General features: G+C 41.3%; 2 protein-coding genes and 1 long non-coding RNA gene across 20 annotated transcripts in view; 2 read left to right on the top strand and 1 right to left on the bottom strand.

The window, feature by feature from the left end:
• Positions 1–23,290, bottom strand: part of LOC131691078 (metabotropic glutamate receptor 8) — a 1,433,400-nt gene that overhangs the window by 235,851 nt on the left and 1,174,259 nt on the right. The window contains exons 12-15 of one of the 17 annotated variants that reach the window (XR_009305688.1): positions 15,094–15,381; positions 14,947–15,042; positions 14,795–14,893; positions 14,247–14,737 (exon numbers count right to left, since the gene is read on the bottom strand). The exons of the other annotated variants lie outside the window; for them this stretch is intronic. The gene's annotated coding sequence lies outside the window, so the exon portion shown is untranslated. Of the gene's footprint in view, positions 1–14,246; positions 14,738–14,794; positions 14,894–14,946; positions 15,043–15,093; positions 15,382–23,290 lie in introns of those variants that run through there. 17 annotated transcript variants of the gene reach the window in all.
• Positions 1–23,290, top strand: part of LOC131691095 (uncharacterized) — a 243,315-nt gene that overhangs the window by 97,072 nt on the left and 122,953 nt on the right. The window lies entirely within an intron of this gene.
• On the top strand, positions 15,991–16,963 carry LOC131691108 (uncharacterized). Its single transcript, XR_009305700.1, has 2 exons — positions 15,991–16,355; positions 16,427–16,963. It is a non-coding gene; the product is annotated as an uncharacterized LOC131691108 (long non-coding RNA).

Below are 23,290 nucleotides of genomic sequence, written 5' to 3'. Positions count from 1 at the left end.
TCGGCCCTCCGGGCCTCCGTTAAAAAGTCTGTTTTCAGAGCAATTGCAATACCTTTCTATTGAGAAAGGCAAAAAATGTGGATTTTTATGGTTTTATTGACAAAAACGTTTAGCGTTACTACAAAAGATTATTCCGATTAATAAAAAATAAAAAAATAAGTAGATAAATTGTACCTTTTTCAATTGTAAGATCACTTAATAAATTACAAAACAATCATGGATAGAAGTTGAGCGTGTTTAGAATAAAATTAATGTTTGTTCAGATGTTCTTTGGAAGAATTTATCTTATAGAAAATTTACTAAAAGAAGCCCATGTAAACTGAAATATACCCTGATTTTAAGGTAAAATAGTTTCGTAAAAAAATGTCCTCGCATCTCACTAACTACACTGTGATTAGTGACAGCTTCTATGTCAAATGCTGTTGCCGAAAGGAATCTGGAACTGTGGCATTTCTGGTTTCGTTCACATGTAAAGATTTATGCCGAAAGATAAGCATTTCTGAACTCAATAAATTGATAGTCATTTTCAATGTAAAATTGTATACTGAATTCAGTAGAACAGTTTTCGACTTTGAGTGAAGAAATAAATTTAATCTTTAAAATAAAATGTACGTTTAGTAAAGCACAAATATCTACGGTTAAAGTGCATCGACATGGAAAATTATTATGATAAAGTTAGGGTAATTGCATGTATTTTTGGTTGTCCGAGCATTCTGTAGTAATGCGACTAATAGTTCTGACTGTTTTTACGAGTTTGTTGAAATTTTGTCTTATTTTTCCTCGTTCCTTTAGAAAAACGAGCGTTTGGTCAAAATTTTGGGCAAGATGAAGCGATTTAAAAAAATATTTTTGAGGGAAACTGAAAGCTTGCTAACACCCAATGAAAATAAAGACTTGTTTGTTTGAATCAGATGAAAATTGCGAAAGTTATTAATTTTTTTTGTAAAATAGAACTTTTTTGAGTTTCTCTGGGTCAATTTTTTGAACCGTCTCGAATTTTTCTAGGGCTAAAAAATATGAAGTGTTCTCTTTTAGAACTCTGTTAAAAATAAAATGAAGAATTTTGAGAGATTTTGAGCTGTGGTAATGTTCAACAATAACAATAATTTCAGGCTCATTGAAGTGAGAATTCATCGAATGAATGGTATACAATACTGCGTGTAATATTTACCCGTGTTATACAGAAAATAACACTCTTATGGTACAAAATTCGTGGTAAACTCAACCCTCACACGTCATAAAGTTCATATCTTGAAAGTCAAGCTGCAGGACTATGTTTTGTGCAATGATAATACAAACTTTACTACATACTACTACATACGTCAAGTATTGCAAAACTAATTATTTGTAAAACTAATATTTTTTTTTTTCCTGGAACATCTAGTAGTTCGTACAAGACTCATTTTAGCTTTAAAACCTGAAAATGCAAAGTTGAAAATAATTTGAAGAACCTAAAATATTTTGTAGCTTACTCACGCACGTAACACTTCTGCAATGTATTTTAATATTGAAGTTTTGTGGATCAGTGCAGTGAAATCGATACGTCGTAAAAGCCTATGTGAATCCAGTATAATTTCAAATTACAAATTTCTAGCCGTTTTATTAAAACTGTTCTACTATTTTTTTTTTTAACTTCTTGTTCAGATTCAGCATACAAATCTACATCGAAAATGGAAGTGATATATTGAAGTTCAAAATTTTATATTTATTTTGTTTACTAGTGTAATAGAAGAATTGGGCACATGACACTGTCTCTCATTTTTTACCTCAAATTATATAAAATATGCTTTCATATATTGCATTTCATTTTGTTCTGTAAAATTCATGGATAACAGTTTTCGAACGTAATAAGCAAATTTCTTTAAAAAATGAAAATACCGCTTTGTAGCCTTGTAGCGAGCGCCTATTAAATTTATTGATTGAAAATCGGGATCGGTTTTTATTTTCTTTATGCGGGTGCGGGTCGGGTTTGGATCGGGTTCGGGTCGGGTACGGGTCGGGTTCGGATTCTTTTTCATGCCCGGGTACGGGTCGGGTTCGGGTTTTGTATTTTTATAAAATCCTGGTACGGGTCGGGTTCGGGTAAGCTTACAAAAATAATATTCGGGTTCGGGTCGGGTCCGGGTACGAAAAATCCCATACCCGCCCATTTCTACTACTCTCGTCATCTAACGGCAACTGTATCAAGTACTACAGCCCCCATGGGGGCAACTGTCGGCAGCGTGTGGTACATTCTACCGCACACGCTACGGGGGCCGACAATTAAGTTACGTTATACATCCAAATTTGTTGTCTGGATTCCAACCATTTTACACTTTCCAACAGATGTGATGTGTCGTCAACCGTTAGCTAGAGAATCGGTCCTGGTATTAATGATGACTCCGCAGAACCGTCATCCGTTGCTACATTCCAACAAAATTCCACCCGCGCTCTTAAAGAATGCTACGCTGAAACAAATGAGTATTCACGCCCCAAGGGGCAAACTTTGGCATCTGAATGGAACTAACTTCCATTACCTCGCCATTACATTTAAGTTACGTTACCTGTTTACCCTCGAGTTCTAGACTTAAGTCGGGCTATTCCTTCGCAGATCTTCGGAATCAATTCTCAACGCTGCTGTCCACATTAAATTCATCTCTTCATCACCATCTGGCCTGCGTTTCACCCTGAGTTGGTACCTGCGAAGCATATCATCAAGTTCGGAAGCCCCGAAGCCTCCGTTCTAACGCCTATAACTTCTAATAGTATACCATCATCGTTCCAATATCACACTACAACGACATTCAGCAAGCCACACGTCTAAAGTGGTGAGCAGGGTTTCAGCTACGAAGCAATCCGAGGTGACGCGGCTCTGGTTTTCGTAATCGGAGCCTGTCATCCCAAAAAAATCATCCAAGTTAAGGAGCATCCCATTTGGTCATGCCGTCAAGTAGTGATCTGTTTCCCCGTCCGTACAGGCACCCTTAGCTGGAAGCCCGAAGATAATCGAAAGAGTTCGAACATAGCAGTAGTTTCAACAGCCAAAGCAGTTGGTTCAGCAGCAGTAATAGCAGTAGAAGTGGTAGGACCAGCGAAGTCGGCCGGGTCTTGCATTATCGACGCCGGCTGCATAGCAGTTGACGGAGTCGAGTGCAAGTCTCCCGTCCTCGACGCCGATGGTCCACCACAGTAGCACGTAGCAGAGAAACCAGCGAAGTTGAGTGACTGGACAGGATCTCGATTGAAATCGGAGAGATTTCAAAGGGGCCGGTATGTTGGAAACCGGTACGTTTACCCTACAGCACGATCCCACAGTACAATTACTCCCTTATCTCAGTGGAGATCACCCACCCGTCGATCACAGTGAGCACAGCCTTCTACCCGCCGCTCAACTTGTTCTCGCTCTCATCGCACTGCATGATCAACGACTTTATCATCGACATCAGTTATAAATAAGCAGTCTGCGTGATCAGTGTTGATGTGCGTCCTTCCTTCTGTGAATTGTAATCAAATAAATTAGTAGTGAAAATTTGTGCAGTGTCGTGTGTGGTCCGAAATTCGTTATAACAGTCACAAAATTCTAACCTCCCCTTCTAAATAACGTAGCATTTTCAAAGACCTTCCCCCTCTCACAACGCTGCCGGCTGGTAAAAATCCTAATTTTTTTCGTATAATTCTTTCAAATATAGGACCTTACAAAATCATATATAAAATGAATCTATTCCATGACAGAAATCTTGATGATAGGATTGTTCTCTCAGTTCACAATTCTGCAGTTGCTACAGTTTTGATTCTAAAAAGCGAACGTTCATCTATGTTACTAAATTTTGTTTGGTTTAATCAGAAAAGAAAATTAAATTCAGCAATCAAACCAAGGCCACTAGTTAGGAAGATAGACGTTTCTTGTTTGTCTCCTGTAATGATTTTTTTTGGCGGTGAATATGTATCTCATAAATTTGAAACAGCATTCAAATAAGCTTTACGTTTTTTGGAGAGCCTGCAATACCGCGAATCGAAAAACTTATTACACGAAAAATAGCGTGAAAATAAATGTGTGAATTTACATTTTCAATTTATTTGAATATTCAGTGTTTTGCTTTATATTGTACTTGAAAACCACAACCAGTGCACTGCACAGATTGAACAGGTGGACGAGACGCCACTGAGTATTCCGCAAGGAAGCAATCTCATTTATTCATTTCTCTTAAGAATAGAGGAACATTAAATTGTTTTCTTTAATTATTGGGTGTGGATGCGCGTTAAAAACATTTAAACTTAATGCTACGTCGCACAACGACTGAACCTATCCTCCCCCTCGTCACACTTCGACACAAAACTGGTAACCCTACCCCCTAAATTCTACGTCATTTATGAATGGCCCCTAATCAACGTTGAAAGTGAAAATGGCTGTTTATTGATCGGTAGATGGGACTTGTACGGTAATTATTTTAATGCCAATTTGTTATCATTGAACCTATTTAAAACTAAATACATGGCGTTCCATTCTACTAGAAAGAAACTGCCAAATCACAGAAATCCCCACCTTGGCCAAATAACTAAAGAAAAGGAGAACAGCTTCAAATATTTAGGAATCATCCTTAATTCAACATTATCTTGGGATAGCCTTTAAAGAGTATTGAAAAAACTCTTTCCGGTGCTCTAAGAAAGGTCAGTTATTTTATTCCACGGAAAGTTTCAATGAAATTTTACTTCGCATGCGTCAATTCTCATATTCTTTACTTTTAATTAAATGGGGTCAAGCACCGAAGTTCCAAGCTACAAAATCTATGTTTAAAAATATATACAAGCTTCCTCGTTTACATCCCACATTACAGCTCTACTCTACACATTCCCATTGCATCAGAATACTAACAAAGCTAATTCATTGCTTCGAGTAAGAGCTCATTCTAATTCAGGTCAAAGCCGTATGATGTTTCATGGTCCGTCAATTTACAATGCAATACCCAACGAACTGAAGATTGTTGCGGGTTCCCTGCAGCGGGTAGAGCAGAACTACCAAAAGCGAATCCGAACGCAAACACTAAGGACAAAATGCACCAACTCAAATCAAAACAAACATTGCTCAGTAACTTACACAACCATATATTGCTCCCTTCTATTCCTCCTCCTTATTTCTATTTTCTTCTTACTAAGCCTTCCTCTTCCTCTTCTCATGCCTTCATCTCCTCCCTATCGTAGATTCTTACATCCTGCTAGCCACGCTTCCTTTATTTCCTATCGTACATTCTTAAGTCTTACTACTCACTGTTCCTTCACTGTAGTTCCATACCGCACCCACCTGTGCTCAAATCAAACTCCGCTGTTCTCCGTACCGTGCTAATCAACAACCGGGAAGTGTCATTGTACCGTAAGCTTGTCGACCGTGAGTAATGCGTGGGTCGAATTTATACCACCGACCTTCGCCTAGGTCCCAGATGATCTCCGCCGATTTGTATCCGTCGTTTCGGTTCGGTGATCCGTCCTGGTCAGTGGAACGTAGGATGCTGCAAAAATAGGCCAAGAGCAAAGACCCTATTGGTCACCTGACGTTAGTCTCCCGCGGTCTCATATGACTGGCAACCAACTTACCCTCCGGAAGGGGTCTTTGTTCTTGCTGCGGGCGGAATGCAGGACGCTCTGCCTGGGGCGGAATCTCACAGGTTGCTTCTATCCGGTCGTCGCTTGAGTACTGGAAGGAAAGCATGTTAAACGTGTTTCACTGTTGGCTGATATTATCCCTACCGCTAGTAGCACTTTGTGGTTGCTCGAGGACAATGCTCTCTCTCTTCTGATACAGGTTGTCGGTGCCCTTCTTCGATCGGCTGTCGCATGAAGTCTAAAAATGGGCGACGTTAAGCGAAATTCACAATGTGACGTGCTTGCTTGGGCTGCAATGTCGAATACCGTCGTCCTGAGAATCTTCACGAGTCCTTCCACTCTGACGTCGTCTCAGTGCTAGCAATGCTACCGCATTAGATGGGCTTTACTGTCGCTTGCCCTTTTCTTACTTTTTCGATGTCGAATACTAGCCGCCTTCCGGATCTTTGCAGGCTCTTGCTATTTGGCGTCGTTTCAGCGCTTCGATGTTGCCTTCTGTGACCTCTTTGCGGGAACCAATTCACTTTCGGCTGATCTGAGTGCTACAAATTTTCCTACGGCTGCTAATGGCCGTGAACTCTTCGAGATCGAGCCTAAAAAATCACTAGCCGAGCATTTTTCGGTCGAGCAACGTGCCCAGCAACCTACTTCTGTGACGTCGATTTAACTTTTGGCGTTAATTGTCAATGCCGAGGCAGTTTCTAGCAGGCCGTTTCTAGCACTACCGTTGTGTTTGGTTGTGTTGTGAGAGTGCGTTTCGATCACACGGTAATGTGTCTTTGCGTTCATTCCAAGCGTCGCTTTGCGAAAGGCCTTTCGCCTTCGGTGTAAGGTGTTTGATTTGACGGTTGAGCAGGGTGGTTTAATTTGACGGTTTTTTGGCAAACATTACAATTGCTATTTTTAGCTTTTTATGTATTTTGCGTGACTTATAGCTAGTTAGGATACATACTGCATGACATTTTATTCTTAACGTAACACAACTCTACCGTAGCGAAATTTTTTTTATGAATCGGTGATCAAACGATTCATAAAAAATTAAAAAAAAAATCCATTCCGTAAGATGATGATCAGAAACGAGTCAGTCCACTAAACGAATTCTCGAGCAGATCTCAAGTAACTTTTTGCTATATCCCACAACATAATTAATACGCGAGCCGTGTTTGCTCGCCAAATCTTCTACTAACTAATCTTTGCCTCACTATATCTTCATAATTCTCCGCCAGCTGATTCTGGACCTCGCAAATCGTTTATGACCAAAGTCTTTGTCTTAATTTTCATTAATCCAACCAACTACGGGTAGCATACTAATTAGATTCTAACCTATTTTAATTGGCTAAAATGTGTACAAACTAACACAAAACATTATGCTATATTTACATGTTTTGACAAAGACAAAATTGGTTTATATTTGTCTGCTTTGTACTTGAGAAAGAAGCATTTACTCAACTAAATTGTCATGAGCCCAATGGAAGGGTTTTACCGCGCCCTGAATCGCGTTACTTTTGGCTGAGAGTTTCATGACGACCCCAAGCATTAACCTTTGGGAACGCATTCGAGTCTTGTTGTCGTCGAACTCAGGATCCATTCGCCAGAGTACGACTAATGTGCAGCGGCGATCCCTGCAACCCGTCTCCAGTCTGCAGGGTACGATTTCTCCCGATTCGTAAACGGCACGCGCGGTTGCGCTTGCTGATGGACAGCAGATGCTGTACGATTTCTCTCGTCCCGAAAACGGCTTGTCTGTTGTAGGCTTTTAGCATCTGGTCGATTCGCAGTGCATATCCTTCTGCCAATAGCCAATGGTGCTAACAGTTCCCGCCGAGATCTACCTTTGGCTTGCAGAAGTCCAACCCCGTCCCTTGCGTCACGACAGCTTCTTGCTGCGACTACAAGTTGTCCTAGGCCTTCTGGGACAGATCTTCGTTGTACACTGTGGCTACCAGTAGCGCCAAGGTGGGGAGGTAGTTAAAAATGTTGTTGCTCGCCACACCTTGACAGAGCACGATTTATCCCGATCGGCAAACGGTGTTTTGGGAGCTCTCAAACAAACTCATTGTTGACAGGCTGAACCTGTGGACATAGCTGGACTTTTTTTTTATTTCGTTTATTTGACACGGCTCATAGCGGTAGCTTAACGGAGCCGTGGATCTTTTATGTGTTTACAATATGTAAAAAATAAAAATAAAACAAATATTATTGTTTGTCCGTTAGATCTCGTGCGCGCAACTTTTTATTGCGAGCGGAGACCTTCTTTCGCGGCTCACCTACTGCGTCATGGGGACCGTTTAATTCTCTCCTGTCCTCTGTATCAAGGTCATCATCGTTAAAAGTGCCTTGGTGCTCGCGACCAGATGCTCTTTCCTGCTTCTTGCACTTACGGGTGACCAATGTAAATCCGTCGTAATTCTTATTATTTTCATCACCGATGTTACTTCCAGTTGTTTCAGGGGTGCTGGATGCTGATTTGGCAGTTGTCAATATGGACTGAACAGCTGCCACAAATTTGGCAACCGTTTGTGGTTCAGGTATTGGTATTGAAAATTCTTTTTTGGGTTGGTTTTCCGTGGATTCGTTGGCAATCGGTAGCGATACATTCTCCTCTGTATCTTCCGCGCAAGGTTGTCCGTGGTGTGCTGTCTGATTACAATACTTGCACGTAGGAGTTTGCCCCTCATAGGTGCATAACGTAGTTTGATGAATAGCAGCTTCGTGGGTTTTAAGTTTTATAGTCAAGTGGGAGGGGATAGGTCTTTCGATCCGCATCCTCACCACAAGAACACCGTCAGGTGTACCCGGGAAGAAATTTCTCCACGTATCACGTGTAACGGATTCTACTTCTCCGTATTGCAATATGTATTTTGGGATTAGATCAGGAGGGGTACGTCGTGATAGGTCATGTAATTTTATATCTACATAGTCTTTTTCTATATACACGGGAATCTTAATTCCAACTTTATCACTTTCAGCCAGTTGTTCTGCAAAACGAAACGTTCGGCTTGTGCTAACGTGTTGAACGATATGAGCACTACATTGCGAAGATGATGATACTGTAGATACATAACCTCCTTGAGCTTTAGCTGCATCTTCACCTTCAGAAGGTATTCCACTTCACGAAAACTCAATCTTATTGAACAGAATTTAAAGTCAACGACCGCTGTGTTGGGTCGGAGCAGAGATTTTTCGTCAACTTTACTCATGATGGCAAGAATAAAATAAAAGTTTTCTTTGTTCTCGAGACAATGCACACTAGATCGAGAGGTTGCTAGTTGTTGTTCACTTGGTTCGATTGTACGTCTGACTTGGGCAGAAGTAGAAAGTATACTTTGTTCGTTTAATCGGCTTTGATATCCTTCGTGTGGTACCTGCCTTGCTTTCCGCTCAAAACGTCCTCTAATACGTACAGGTTCGTTCCTAGGATCTCCTTCACGATTGCTGGAAGAAATATCGGCTCAAGCTTGCTATTTATTTGATCGGCCTTCGAGGAAAGTACAAAAGATCGCCGCCAAACCAAATCTCCGACCTTAAATGATATTGACTTTTTGCGGAGATTGTAGCGTTGCTTCGACCGTTCGTGGCTGTTCCTGATGCGTTGTATAATGAGCTGCTGTATCCGTCGTATCGTTGATAGTCTTAAGTCCTGTGCTACGTTGGGATCTTCTGCTGTGTTGAGATCTTGCTGTGTATAGAGGTCCGTGTGTAGCACCAAATTCCGCCCATAATTTGCCTCATGCGGACTCACTCCCGTTGCTTCATGCTTGACGGCATTTATTGCGGCAGTGATGGCTGATAAATTCTCGTCCCATTGGCGGTGGTCTCCGTCCAGTAACGCCCGAATACAGGTGACGACGACGCGATTGACCCGCTCCGCGTTGTTAACTTGCGGACAGTAGTATGCTGTATTCATGTGACCGATTCTGTGCCGCGACAGCCACGATTTGAAAAGTATCGACTCGAATTGTTTGCCGTTTGTCGTGGACGAGAGAATTTTAGGCACACTTCTTCCTCCAAGAACTCCACCATTTTCCGAGAATCTGCTGTGCGCAATGGCTTGGTGATTACGTACTTGCTGACCCAATCTACCACTACGAGTAGCACCGTGTTTCCCCTCTTGGATCGTGTGAATGGTCCGACGAAGTCTATCGAAATCATCTCCCACGGAATCTTTGCTGGCTTCGGATTACCCATCTGCGGCATCATTCTTGTGCTGGGAACTTTGCACGCCTTAGAGATAGTGCAGTTCTTTACGTAGTCACTAATCTCCTGCTGCATACGCGGCCAATAGTAATGGGCCTGCAAGTTGTGCCAGGTCTTATAAAATCCCAAATGAGCTGCTGTCGGTTCGTCATGAAATCTGCGGATCAATTGGGTCCTTTCCTCCTTCGGAACTACCTGCTTCCACACGTGAATAACTGCTCCAACTTCATTCTTACTGCGACAATTTTTGAACAGCATGTTATTGGCGATCCGGAAGTCGGGAAATTTATCGCCTTCGGTCTTCATTTTCTCCACAAGATTTTTGTACCATGGATCCTGTGCTTGATCTGCCGTGAAGACTGCTTCAGCCACCGTTCTCGAGAGAGCATCTGGAACCACATTGATTGAACCCTTTCTGTACCGGATCTCGAAATCAAACGCATTGAGCCGTAGTAACCATCGGCTCATCAAAGCCGTTGGATTTTTCATGGACTTAAAATAGCTGAGAGCTGCGTGATCGCAGTGAACAATGAACTTAACTCCTTCCACATAGCCCCTAAACTTCTCGATCGCACGAATCACTGCCACTCCCGTTCCGCAACCGAGTACTTTCTCTCTGATGTTGATAGTTTCTGCGAAAAGTAACTGATCGGATGTTCTTCACCGTTGATGTCTTGCGTAAGGACTGCTCTGATCGCTGTGTCGCTGGCATCGCATGCAATCGCGAAAGGCATTTCGTAATCCGGCATCGCCAAAACCGGAGCGGACACCCAAGCCGCTTTTAGTTTGAGAAATGCTATTTCCGCTTCTGGAGTCCACCGAAATTTTGTCTTTGTTCGGGTGAGATCCGTCAGTGGAGCTACTAACTGCGAGAACCCAGCGATGAACCGTCGATACCAGTTACAAACGCCTAGAAAGCGCTGAACTTCTTTTCTGGTCGTGGGTGTTGGGAACTGTGCAATGGCCTCTATCTTTTCGTTATCTACTCGCTATCCTTGTTCATCGATCACGTAGCCGAGATACTTCATCTTTTTCCTGCAGAAAAGGGATTTCTCAGCGGAGATCGCTAGATTTGCTTGCTGCAGCCGTCGAGCCACTTCTTCGTGTGTGTTCTTCGAATGTCTCTGAGCAGATGATAATATCATCAAGATAATGGAAGACATGTGGCTCCATATCCGCGAAGATGTACGTCATGAGCCGAGCGAGAGCCTGACTTGCCGTATATAATCCAAAAGGTACCACTTTAAATTGAAAATGACCCCTGGATGGCACGGTGAACGCAGTAAGTGGTCTCGAAAATGGATGTAGAGGTAGTTGCCAAAACGCATCTTTTAGATCGATCGACGAGATGTATTTGCTGCTTCGAAGGTTATTCGTGATTGACGCAATCTGTGGAATTGAATAGCCTTCGTTCACCATAATAGAGTTTAGGTGTCGGGCGTCCAGGCAAACACGGTATTGTCCGGTCTTTTTCTTAACGGCAACTAAGGGGTTGTTCCATGGTGAGAACCGCGCTTCTTCTATCACGTCTAGGGGAATCATACGATCGATTTTTCGGTTCACCGCCTGCAGGACATAGGGCGATATCGGATAGTGCCGTTGCTTCTTTGGTGGTGCGTCTCCCACCTCGATGCGATGCTCGTACAGGGTAGTACGACCCAATTTGCCTTCCTGTGCTCTAGGAAATCTCGCAATTGTTCGCTGCAGATGTTTTCTCTGCTCTGCCGTCAGTTCCTTCATTTCATGCTCTTCGGTGTATTGCTCGATGTTTTATGCTTCAATCCGACAACAAACTGCCTGTACCCCAAATTTATCCCAAAAGTTCATCCCCAATATGACGCAGTCGGCGATCGATTGAGCTAACAGTATACCAGTTGTTGTATACGATGGGTAGATAGACAAAGTCGGTGATGCTGTGTCGAGTGCCGTCCGCTGTTTTTATTCCGCCTGTCACGTTCCCTTTCTTCAGTCCATACTCCTCAGCTAACTGAACCTGTTTACCACCAAGCAATGAGCAGTTCGCTCCGCTATCGTGCCGTGATCTTCTTTCCTAGCACTGAGATTACAGCGTGAGGACGATTGTCGCTTCCGGGAGTAATGATTACTGAGTTGAAGTTTTTAAATTCTGGAATGTCCGAAGGGTCTTCAAGATTTCGCGGAGAGCTGCTCCCCTCTACTGCTCGTTCTCCGCCTGAGAGTTGACCGCATCTGTACGGCATGTGAAGCAACTGCGTAAGGAATAGCCTTTCCTTCCACATCGGTAGCAGAATAGGATTGCCTGCAGCCTCGGGCAGTCCATAAATCTGTGTCCCTCTTCGTCGCAGTTCCAGCAAGTGATTACAATCCGTTGATGATTCGGTAATTCAGGTTTCTGTTCGTTTGGCCATTCCGTTCGCTGATACCGATTTTGCTGTTGCCAATTGCTTCTTTGGTTGTCTATTTATTTTTCGTCCGTTGGTTGGGAATCGAATTGCTGTCGATGCCAACCTTGTTGCTGATTTAACTGTTGAATTCGTTTTATCACGTTTTGCTGCCGTGGCTGCTGCATCAGTGCTGGTCTATTCCTGAATTCTTCACGTAGCTGCTGCGTTCCTGATCGGTTGAAACTGTTCGCGAACTGTTGATGAGGGCGATTCTGTGTTATCGAGTTGGTTCTGGCACCCTTTTTCTCCAGAGTCATCTTGATTGCGCTAACTTGCTCGAGAAGCTCATCCATCTCGTATCGCTCGTTTTCCTCGTCCTGTCCAGTTGACCTTTCGTTTACTTCCGAGACGAATTGCTGCGGTCCCAACTCTCCATCAGCTCCGAGTTCCATCTCTACTGCGTGTATCCTGCTGAAGCGATGCGGTGGTTGCTGTGGCCCCGGAAGTAGTTTGGTTGTGGATACCGGTGTTGCAAAGTTCGGTTCCAGTAGCGCACTGTGAGGAATTGGTACACGGCGCTGTCTATTCAGGAGCATTCTGGTCTCGTCGTAGCTTGTACATATCTCCACCATCTCCTCAAGTGATCGGGGTCTTGCTGCTGTCACAATCGCTGAATAATGCGCTGTCATGTTTTTCTTGACAGTGAAGAACTTTTCTTCTTCGGGAATAGGCGGCTCAACAAATCGAAAAAGTGCCGATATGTCCCGATAGTATTTGGCAAACGATTCACTGACTCCTTGGAATCGAAAACTGGCCTCCAAACGAAGAATCTGAGAATATTCACTTGGTAGAAATTCTTTTCGAATTTCTCGCTTGAAAGCATCCCATGACCGTAGCAGATTTCGTGATGTCGCTCGAGCGTACCAGTCAAGAGCATCTTCGTGTAGCAGATGTTTGACAATGCTCAGCAATGTGTCCTCGTCCCTGCCCTCCGACCTGGCGAACGTTTCCACTCGGTCCAAAAAAACGTTGAGTGAGGTGGTATCTTTTTCCCCACGAAATTTAAAGGGCCAGTTATGTATAGCTTTCAACATCCGACTATGTACGGGGAACGTGCCATTTGAGCCAATATATTCTGATTCCTGCTCCTGCAACTGTCTGGCACGTGCTTCGTTTTCTTGAACTTCCCTCAATCTTCGCAATCTGGCCTGTTGTCCTTTAGCCTCGTATGGTGGTGGTGGTGTACGGTTTTCATTTGCTGTGGTACGCTGTATCTCCGGTGAACCAAAAACTGAAGAGACTCGTTCTCGCCCTCGCCTGCCCGAGTCCGATGAAACTCGCGGAGGAAACTGTAATTGCGGTGTGTAGTCGTATGGTCCTGGTTGAGTAATCGTAGAACTGTCGATTCCTCCTACAGCTCCTTCTTCCGATCTCGTGGTCCTTCGTACGGCTCCTGTTCCAATCGGTGGTTGTTCAGCATCCTCTTCTCTTTGCTCACTGTGCACTATGTTTGGTAACACTCCCATCAGATTTTTCAATAAATCATTCACGTGTACGATTAGCCCTGCGAGAATATCACAAAGTTCAACCGGGGGATTTATCAAACGCAAACGATTTTGATAGTGTACAAGTCGCGATCGAAGTTCGTACATATCCGCGGTATTGACTGAGCGGATTGCCGCATCCACCTGAATGTGCAGCGTATCCAGCTGTGCTTGGCAGGTCTTAATGTTGGCCTGTGCACTCATGACATGTTCAGAGCTAGTAGGCATGATGTCGCTTAAGGACTCTTGTTGTGTGACTGCCTTGAGGTGAATCACCTGTCCTCGGTGTGAGGTGCGACCTAAGTTGACTACATGACGTAGTGCCAACTCATAGTCTATCTTATCATTCGTTAGATGTGTGTAATCCATCTCGAATTTTTGCGTAAAGGTTAAAATTAAAATATCCTTACTAGGATAATCAAGCACAAAACCAAATATATAAATCTAAACCAAAAATTTTGCTAACGGTGGTTCAAATTTTGTGGATTTTCAGTTGGGCGCCAGTGTTGCGGGTTCCCTGCAGCGGGTAGAGCAGAACTCCCAAAAGCGAATCCGAACGCAAACACTAAGGACAAAATGCACCAACTCAAATCAAAACAAACATTGCTTAGTAACTTACACAACCATATATTGCTCCCTTCATTTCCTCCTCCTTATTTCTACTTTCTTCTTACTAAGTCTTCCTCCTCCTCTTCTCATACCTTCATCTTCTCCCTATCGTAGATTCTTACATCCTGCTAGCCACGCTTCCTTTATTTCCTATCGTACATTCTTAAGTCTTACTACTCACTGTTCCTTCACTGTAGTTCCATATAGCACCCACCTGTGCTCAAATCAAACTCCGCTGTTCTCCGTACCGTGCTAATCAACAACAGGGAAGTGTCATTGTACCGTAAGGTTGTCGACCGTGAGTAATGCGTGGGTCGAATTTATACCACCGACCTTCGCCTAGGTCCCAGACGATCTCCGCCGATTTGTATCCGTCGTTTCGGTTCGGTGATCCGGCCTGATCAGTGGAACGTAGGATGCTGCAAAAATAGGCCAAGAGAAAAGACCCTATTGGGCACCTGACATTAGTTTCCCGCGGTCTCATATGACTGGCAACCAACTTACCTCCAGAAGGGGTCTTGGTTCTTGCAGCGGGCGGAATGCAAGACGCTCTGCCTGGGGTGGAATCTCACAGGTTGTTTCTATCCGGTCGTCGCTTGAGTACTGGAAGGAAAGCATGTTAAACGTGTTTCACTGTTGTCTGATATTATCCCTACCGCTAGTAGCACTTTGTGGTTGCTCGAGGACAATGCTCTCTCTCTCTTCTGATACAGGTTGTCGGTGCCCTTCTTCGATCGGCTGTCGCATGAAGTCTAAAAATGGGCGACGTTCAGCGAAATCCACAATGTGACGTGCTTGCTTACCGCTTCGATATCGGCGAAACCGTCCGACGGCTGCTATTGACTATGGGCTGCAATGTCGAATGCCGTTGTCCTGAGAATCTTCACGAGTCCTTCTACTCTGACGTCGTCTCAGTGCTAGCAATGCTATCGTATTAGATGGGCTTTACTGTCGCTTGCCCTTTTCTTACTTCTTCGATGTCGAATACTAGCCGCCTTCCGGATCTTTGCAGGCTCTTGCTATTTGGCGTCGTTTCAGCGCTTCGATGTTGCCTTCGGTTGCTAATGGCTGTGAACTCTTCGAGATCGAGCCTAAAAAATCAGTAGCCGAGCTTTTTTCAGTCGAGCAACGTGCCCAGCAACCTACTTCTGTGGCGTCGATTGAACTTTTGGCGTTAATAGACGTTTCTTGTCAAAAAAATTTATTTGCAAAAATGCTTCCTTTTTTATCCCTGAGTCGAAATTTCATATTGCCGCGATGTTTAAGTGCCTCTAACTATTGAAAAAATCAAAAAATCTGCAAACTGCTCATTTCACCCCATATGCTGAGGATCTATCTTGCCTCATTTCCCCATATTTTTACACCATTTGGATGAATTTCATGTGGGGAATAAAGAAAAGATGCCAGATCTCCAAATTTATCAGCAAATCTGCAGTTTTTTATTTCAGCTACAGATTTTTTTTGCATACTACAGAAGCGTTTCATAACAAAGAATTTGTCAGCAAATTTTAACATTTTAACCAGACCTGAACATCTTTTGTGCTTAAAAAATCATTGCACTACTTTTCTGCTTCAAATATGTTGCAGACACTTGTGACAGTTTACAGACTTTTGCAACTCTTCTGCAAGTTTTTGCATCAATATTTCTGACAACACTGATATGAAAAAAAAATCATTCAGAGCTGTCAAAAATAGTTTTGACATCAGAGAATTCTTCTGATTCTCCTCGTTCTCGACGAAAGAAAAATAAAACAAAATATTATCAAATCGTGTCGATAGTACTTTTACTCATCGCGCTTTTTTGATAAGTTGGACTAAGAAGTCCAGACTCGCTAATCCAGGTTGGCTCGACCATCAACGGGAAGTAACATCATTCGTCAGTTGACGATGGCGGCAGGAGATAGTACGCCGCCGTTGCCGTTTAGTAACCGACCAAGTAACTGCTCTGGTACCGTAACCATGGCCATTTCCCTCGCACGCATCGTATCATGTCATCGACCGGCGTATCCATCACTGCCCGTGGGACACCAATGCCCAAAATGATAAACCCAGCCGCCTTCATCCGGTTAGTATTTTTATCTTATGAAAATATACTGCTCAAATAAGTGAAGTGACGACCTATTTATCGTTCTACAGAGACCAGCCATTTTACAAAAAATAGCATCTGCTCTCTCGAAGTAGCCACCGCCTGTGTGCATCTGGACGGTACAGTGGTATATTTAAGCACCAAGGATTATTACGGTTAACTCGACATAAAATTAAAAAAATCGATGAATGCTGTCATTGCCATCATATTGATGTGACATTGAATTCTATTTTGGCCGCCACCGCAGTTAAAAACTAGATGACGGATTGCGCAGACAATGAAACGAAAAATAACCATCACCTGCATTAGCCACAGAACCAGAAAACGCGGACGCGGTTATATTTGCATGATTAGGGCAACGTAAATGGCAAGCACTAGAATACTCCACAGGGACAAAATCAACAGCAACCAGACTGCAACCCAGCTTTGAACAGGAATCAATCGCAAAATCATCGGATGTAGTTGGGGTTTCTACATTTTTTATCAGTAAATAAAGGAATGTGTTGCTTTAAAACAATTTATACAAGAATTAAGCATATAGATAGACTGATAGTTACTGTTGTAATAAATAGCTTTCACCTAATGAATTATCTAGTTTTCTATCCGTTGGATGCATTTTATATGGCAGTCGAGCTGATTAGCCGTTCTCTAGCTAACCGTTTGCCTGTGTACTTTGGTGCTATATTATATGAACTGTCTAGACCAGCTGCTGCAGAAAAAAGGAGCGCTAACTTCACTAACGAATCTATGTCCGATTTGTTATCATTACGGATGCAGTCTTATCTTATGTAAGGGGCCATTCAGAAATTGGTTCCCCATTCACCCCACGTCAAAAATTGATGCAAATTTCTTTTTTTTACCCTTCCAGCTCCTAGTACGTTACGTTCTAGCTTACATATCTCTCCCATATGTTACAAAATGTTACGTCATTTTTATATGGTCCTAATAGGAGCGGTTGATAATCGAGTAATGTCACTAGAAAGAAAGCTTAAATCCGATCGAAAAACAATGAGCAATCGATTACGAGAAACCTCAAAATGCCAGAATACCTAATTCAAAATTAAATATTTATCTTCATTGTCTAGAAAGATTAAAGTACGATCTACACGATCCGTCAGTCTTTCGTCCCCGACAAAGTACATCAACGGAACGTTAAAATTAGTTTCATGCAGTTTATATGGAGGCGATCATACACAACATTAACGGTCCTAGTAAAGTTTAGCCGAGACTTTCTGCTGGTTCTAACCCTTAAATGCTTGAATTTCATTTTTTCTTGGTACTCGTTTTTGGGGTGGGATACGATGTATACCTTTCGTTGAGACTTTATATCACAAAATTCAGTATATCACAAATTATCAGTATTCTGGCTCCAGTGACACAACCGATTCTAATTAGAATCGTTTGTGTCACTATGGATCCGGAATATTAACTAGAACCAGTAAGAATTCCGGCTAAACTTACTGGAGTACTACAGTAAGTACAGCCAAAAATGAGTCAGATTTTTGGTTGGAGCCAACCAGAATTCCAGCTGGACTTACTATTGTTTATGAAAGCACTAGCACTTTATGTGAAGATACTTGAAGCGCTTCTTTGCGAACGCACGTCTCAGAAGATATCTCCGTCAAACCATTCGGAATTTCATCTGTTCCGAATGATTTGTTGGATTAAAGTACGATTCACACGATACATCAGGCTTCCGTCACCGGTACGGAACGTCAAGATTAGTTATATGTAGTTAAATGGAAGCATTCACATACAACATCAACGGCACGGGACGTTTTGACGTACGGCAAGTGTGAACGGGCACAAGAGAAAAGTATTAAACTTATCCTCACGGAACGGTGACGTTCCGTTGACGTTGACGGAAGTTGATGAATCGTCTGAATCGTCCTTAAAGCGCATTAAAAAAAGGTTGCGAAATAAATCGGAATCGATTGATGCTTTTTAGCTGAAATCCAAACAAAAAAATTTGAATCAAATTCCGCCTGGATTGGCCGCGGTAGGTTCAAATCAGAGGAGCAAGTGGAGCAAATTTTCACATTTTGAATAAATAACTAAACTATATTAAAAACCTTAAAATGTTCTTTGTCTTTTCCCGGGGGCACACTGCAAAATACTTTGTATCAGTCCTTGGTGACGTCTATAATGTAATCTCTTGTGCGTTTTTTGATCTAGCATTTTCCTGGAACTCATTTTCCTGGAACACCGTTTCGCGAAATCATTCATATTAATCGCAATATTAGGTATTTTCCTTTTTGCATCTGTGAGCCTCACGAAGCTTTTGGGATATGTGTATACGGCCTATCTTGTAGGCATACGAGGACAACCTTACCTGAATTCTGCAGGTAGCTTTTCTTAATCGATCGAATTAGTTTGAAGTGAAGGTGAAGGTTTCGCATGGCATGCTTAGGACTGGCAATATTTGGATGGTAAAAAGCTGCTAATTTCAAATAAAATAGTGGCTCCGAATGTCTAGCAGACGATTTGACAGCGGAATGGATACGAATTCTGCTTCCTTTTTTCTGTTCAAGTTTGACAGAGGTTCACTCAGCTTGTTTATAGTCATTAATGAATGCACTATTGCAATTCACCACTTCAATAGCAGAGTTGCCAATAAAATGATTGAAAATATGCCGAGCAGTGTTCCCGAAACGTACATTTCGAATCTCAAAATTCTTGATTTGGTGAAAAATAAATTCAACATTCTTGCATTTTGCAATTTTTGAAAAATCATACAAATGTTAGGATGGATCAAAAAACCTTACCATAAACAGAAATGTTTACAGAATTCCGAAATCTTTCTATCAAAAATAAGAAAAAGGGGGGTTAGGTCTGACGAGAAAGGTCTATTGTCAATGCCGAGGCAGTTTCTAGCACTACCGTTGTGTTTGGTTGTGTTGTGAGAGTGCGTTTCGATCACACGGTGATGTGTATTTGCGTTCATTCCAAGCGTCGCTTTGCGAAAGGCCTTTCGCCTTCGGTGTAAGGTGTTTGATTTGACGGTTGAGCGGGGTGGTTTAATTTGACGGTATTTTGGCAAACATTACAATTGCTATTTTTAGCTTTTTATGTATTTTGCGTGGCTTATAGCTAGTTAGGGTACATACTGCATGACATTTTATTCTTAACGTAACAAGCTCATTACTAACACTTACCTTAAAACAAGGATAGTTATTAGTCTATTTTGTAAGCTTATCAACCTATCTAGTTAATTTCGTATCTAGTTTTAATGTTTATAACGACGAAACCTCTTTTTGTTATATTAGTTTCTACATTTTACATTTCTTATAAAAGAAATGTATAGAATTCGCTCAAACTTTCAAGAATTTTTCCGAGGCCCGGAGGGCCGAGTCTTGTATACCAATCGACTCAGCTCGACGATTTGGGACAATGTCTGTGTGTGTCTGTGTGTGTATGTAACGGACAAATTCTCATTCGTGTTTCTCAGCAATGGCTGAACGGATCTTTCCCAAACCAATTTTAAATATAAGAATTAAAAAACAATAAGAATGCTATTAATTTGTTTTTGATTCTGATGTTTAGTTTCCAAGATATGAATGTTTGAGTGTGTAAAAATTGCTTTTTTTTGCAGTTTTTTTAATTATCTGTCGGAATTGACAGCGTAGATTAACACTGTATATGTTTTACCTTTACAAATACCTTTCGAACAAGCTATAGATTGTTGAAATCGGACCATTATCAAAAGAGATATTTAACATTAAATGCGGACGAAAGATTTTTATCAATTCCCATTGCCAGAAATATGACCAAAAACATGTAATCTATTATTACCGCAAAAACGGCTTATTTTAGGTCAATAGTATCTTCGGAGAATATGATGGAGGCAATACGCCCTTTGTTGTGGTATTGTGCTTTTACTGATTAATCTCCCTATGAGTGAGATATTTTCACAAATTTTCTTGGAAATGATTATATCAAAATGATGCCTTCAGCAAATTTATAGCTCTTACTTTGCGAATAACTTTACTGAAGACTTCAAATATCTATTTTAAATACTTTAAAAGTTATGGCTTGTTGTTTGTGGATTACCCTTTGTCGCCTATTTATTGTTCAATATAGTAATAATCCATTGAAATAAGCCAAACATTATTACGATAAAACGAACTTTGTATTTCATTTTTCTATCTACAACCACTAGAAATAATCACCCAACACTTCCAAGTTGTCTGGAAGGAACTTGATAACTTATCAGTGCAAAAATGTTCATTTGTACGAACCTTCTGACTGCAATTTTTCTAACTTATAACCATCGGATCGATCTGAAACATATCGGAAAATGAAAGCGAAGTAAACTCCAAGCAACGGCACAGCCAAGAGAAGGTTTTGGGGTTTAACACCATACAACTCCCCCCCCCCCCCCCACCACACAAAAAAAAAATTGGATTGAAGTTGAAAATTTATTGATGCTGACTGATTTAATTCAATATTACAATAACAATTATCTGATCCGTAGATTGATAACCTGTTGTTGTAAACATCATGAGGACTTTTGATAAATTGTCGGAATGGGGTCCTGATAAGTAACTGATCTATTGGTCTTGATTTCACAGTTGTCTAATAGCATCAATATCAAATTCCTGCCTGAAATCATTCCAATAGAAAATTCCAGAGTTCTGTAATCAATCATAATCCTCAGATTTCTTTTCAAATTGAGCTCGCTTTTGTATGTATGTGTGTATGTGGAAAAAAATGTGACCTCTGTTAATCAGAGATGGCTGGATCGATTTGCACAAAGTTAGTCTCAAATGAAAGGTACAACCTTCCCATCGGCTGTTATTGAATTTTTTATTAATTGGACTTCCGGTTCCGGAGTTACGAGTTGAAGAGTGCAGTCACACAGAAAATTGCCATATAAACTGAAATGAAAAATTTTCAAAATCAAATTTGTATTTTGGATGCCAAATGACTTTATAATGTATGAAACATTGAGATTTGATGTAAACTCGAAAAAATAATGTTTGACAAAATTTTTTTTGGACTTTGGTACATTTTTGCCTTTCCCATATAGAAAGGTTATGCAATCACTCTAAAAATCGTCAATCATACCGGCCCGGAGGGAGTGTGAAGTGAGGGGTTGCTACTTTAAAATTAAAACTAGTTTAAAATTTCTTAACAAGTTGAAAATTTTCGGCAGGACCCGGACCTCGCGGATCTTACTATGTGATACTGAAACATCGCTTGAAACCAGCGGCGGTCAAGCGATTTTTCAGTATCACATAGTATCTCAAGATCGTGGCTGTCGATCCATTGTACGTATGTGCAAATCGTACTAAACATGTAATATTCATTTCCACCATTGTATTGAACATAACCAGCCATGGAATCGTAGTCTGGACAAATGAGAAAAGCACAATTGCACCAATGCTGATAGGCGGGACCGAAAAAGTAAACAATCGCCAAAGGGACTGTATACTATATATACTATCATTTTTTCAATTTCAATAGCAAACACAAATTTTAATTTAATAATTTCAAATACTTCATAAAGTTTTGGGTTTCGATCACTGAATCATGCAATCTGGGATGTAAAAAACACAACAGTTCTTAAATAGGAAATAAAACCAAGTCTGGAAATATTCACTGTTGATTTTCTTTGAATAGTGTCACTGCAAGTATCGCTTTTTTTCAAGAAAAAGCGTTGATTTCTTAGTTCTCAGTCGCGTTGGAAATTTTAGTAAAGTATAAACTTCAAATCGACTAAAAAAAATCGATTTTTTTGGCTCAGTACAATATATAACCCCTTTAGGAAAATTCAGTTTTCCCACCACAATGCATTGATTGAGGAATTTAGATATTTTATTAACAGAGCAGCAGCAATAATTCGTTTGTATGTCTATTTTATGGGCCATTTTTTCGCTTTCCCATTGATTTGGTTTGAGATTTCTAGCACTGATGTTGTCCAATGCTGATTTTAGCGATTCTCTGAGTCCTGCCACTATCCCATGTAGTATGTGTTATCAGAAACATCGCGAAGCATCAAGTTCTAAATGTTCTCAAACAATGTAATATCCGAAGAGAGTGATAAGAGTTATAAGAAATGTCTCATCACACTGCTAGGTGGATTAAAAGCGTTTTTGTTGTTGTAATCCAATTATAAGTGGACCTAACTATAAATTATTATTGATTAAGTCTTTAATGTTTTAATCTGCATGAGCCCTTAATAGGAATCCCAAATTCCACGGGGTGCTCATGCATATGAATTACTTTAGTTCATTATTTCCTTCCATACAATATTACGCATTTTTCTTGCATCCCTCAGCTTGCTAAATTTATTTGTTTTTTTTACTCGACTGTACTGTCACCAAACTGAGGTTTGTATGTGTCCGTGGCCAGGTGGCTCTCAGCAGTGCAGTGTTTTTGGTACGGGGTGTGTGGTGGGAACATACACAAAAAAAATGCTTGGATTTATAGTACTAGGTCACTAAAAGCCATTCAAAGTCTCTTTGGCCACATTGGTCACCATCATCGGTTCCGGAAACCCCGGTGGAAGAGTCCAAATTTGGAATAACGGACACATCGGTTTCTCGGAGATGGCTTGACCGATTTTAACAAACTTAGTCTCAAATGAAAGGTGTTTAATCCTCGTAAATGGCTATTAAATGTCATCCCTATCCGGCTTCTGATGGTGCCAAATGAAAGGTATACTATTCCTATAGACGTCTATGGATCGCTTATATGGTTCCGGAAATATAGACTGAACTATCAGGTCACGTATGAAATTCCCGTATAAGCCGGAACTATTTTTTTTCAAAGGGGGGACCCCATAAAATTTCAGACATTTGGATGCCAAATCTCCTCAAAATGCATAAAACGTTGAGATTTTATGTTATCTCGAATTTTTTTTTTTTTGACATTGAAAATGTCTTACTGCACTATCTGGGGCAGGGTGTCAT

This window comes from Topomyia yanbarensis, chromosome 3 (assembly GCF_030247195.1).
Source record: "Topomyia yanbarensis strain Yona2022 chromosome 3, ASM3024719v1, whole genome shotgun sequence".
Taxonomy (NCBI): domain Eukaryota; kingdom Metazoa; phylum Arthropoda; class Insecta; order Diptera; family Culicidae; genus Topomyia; species Topomyia yanbarensis.
The sequence above is the reverse complement of the archived record's forward strand: the minus strand, read 5'-3'. Positions and strand labels throughout refer to the sequence as shown.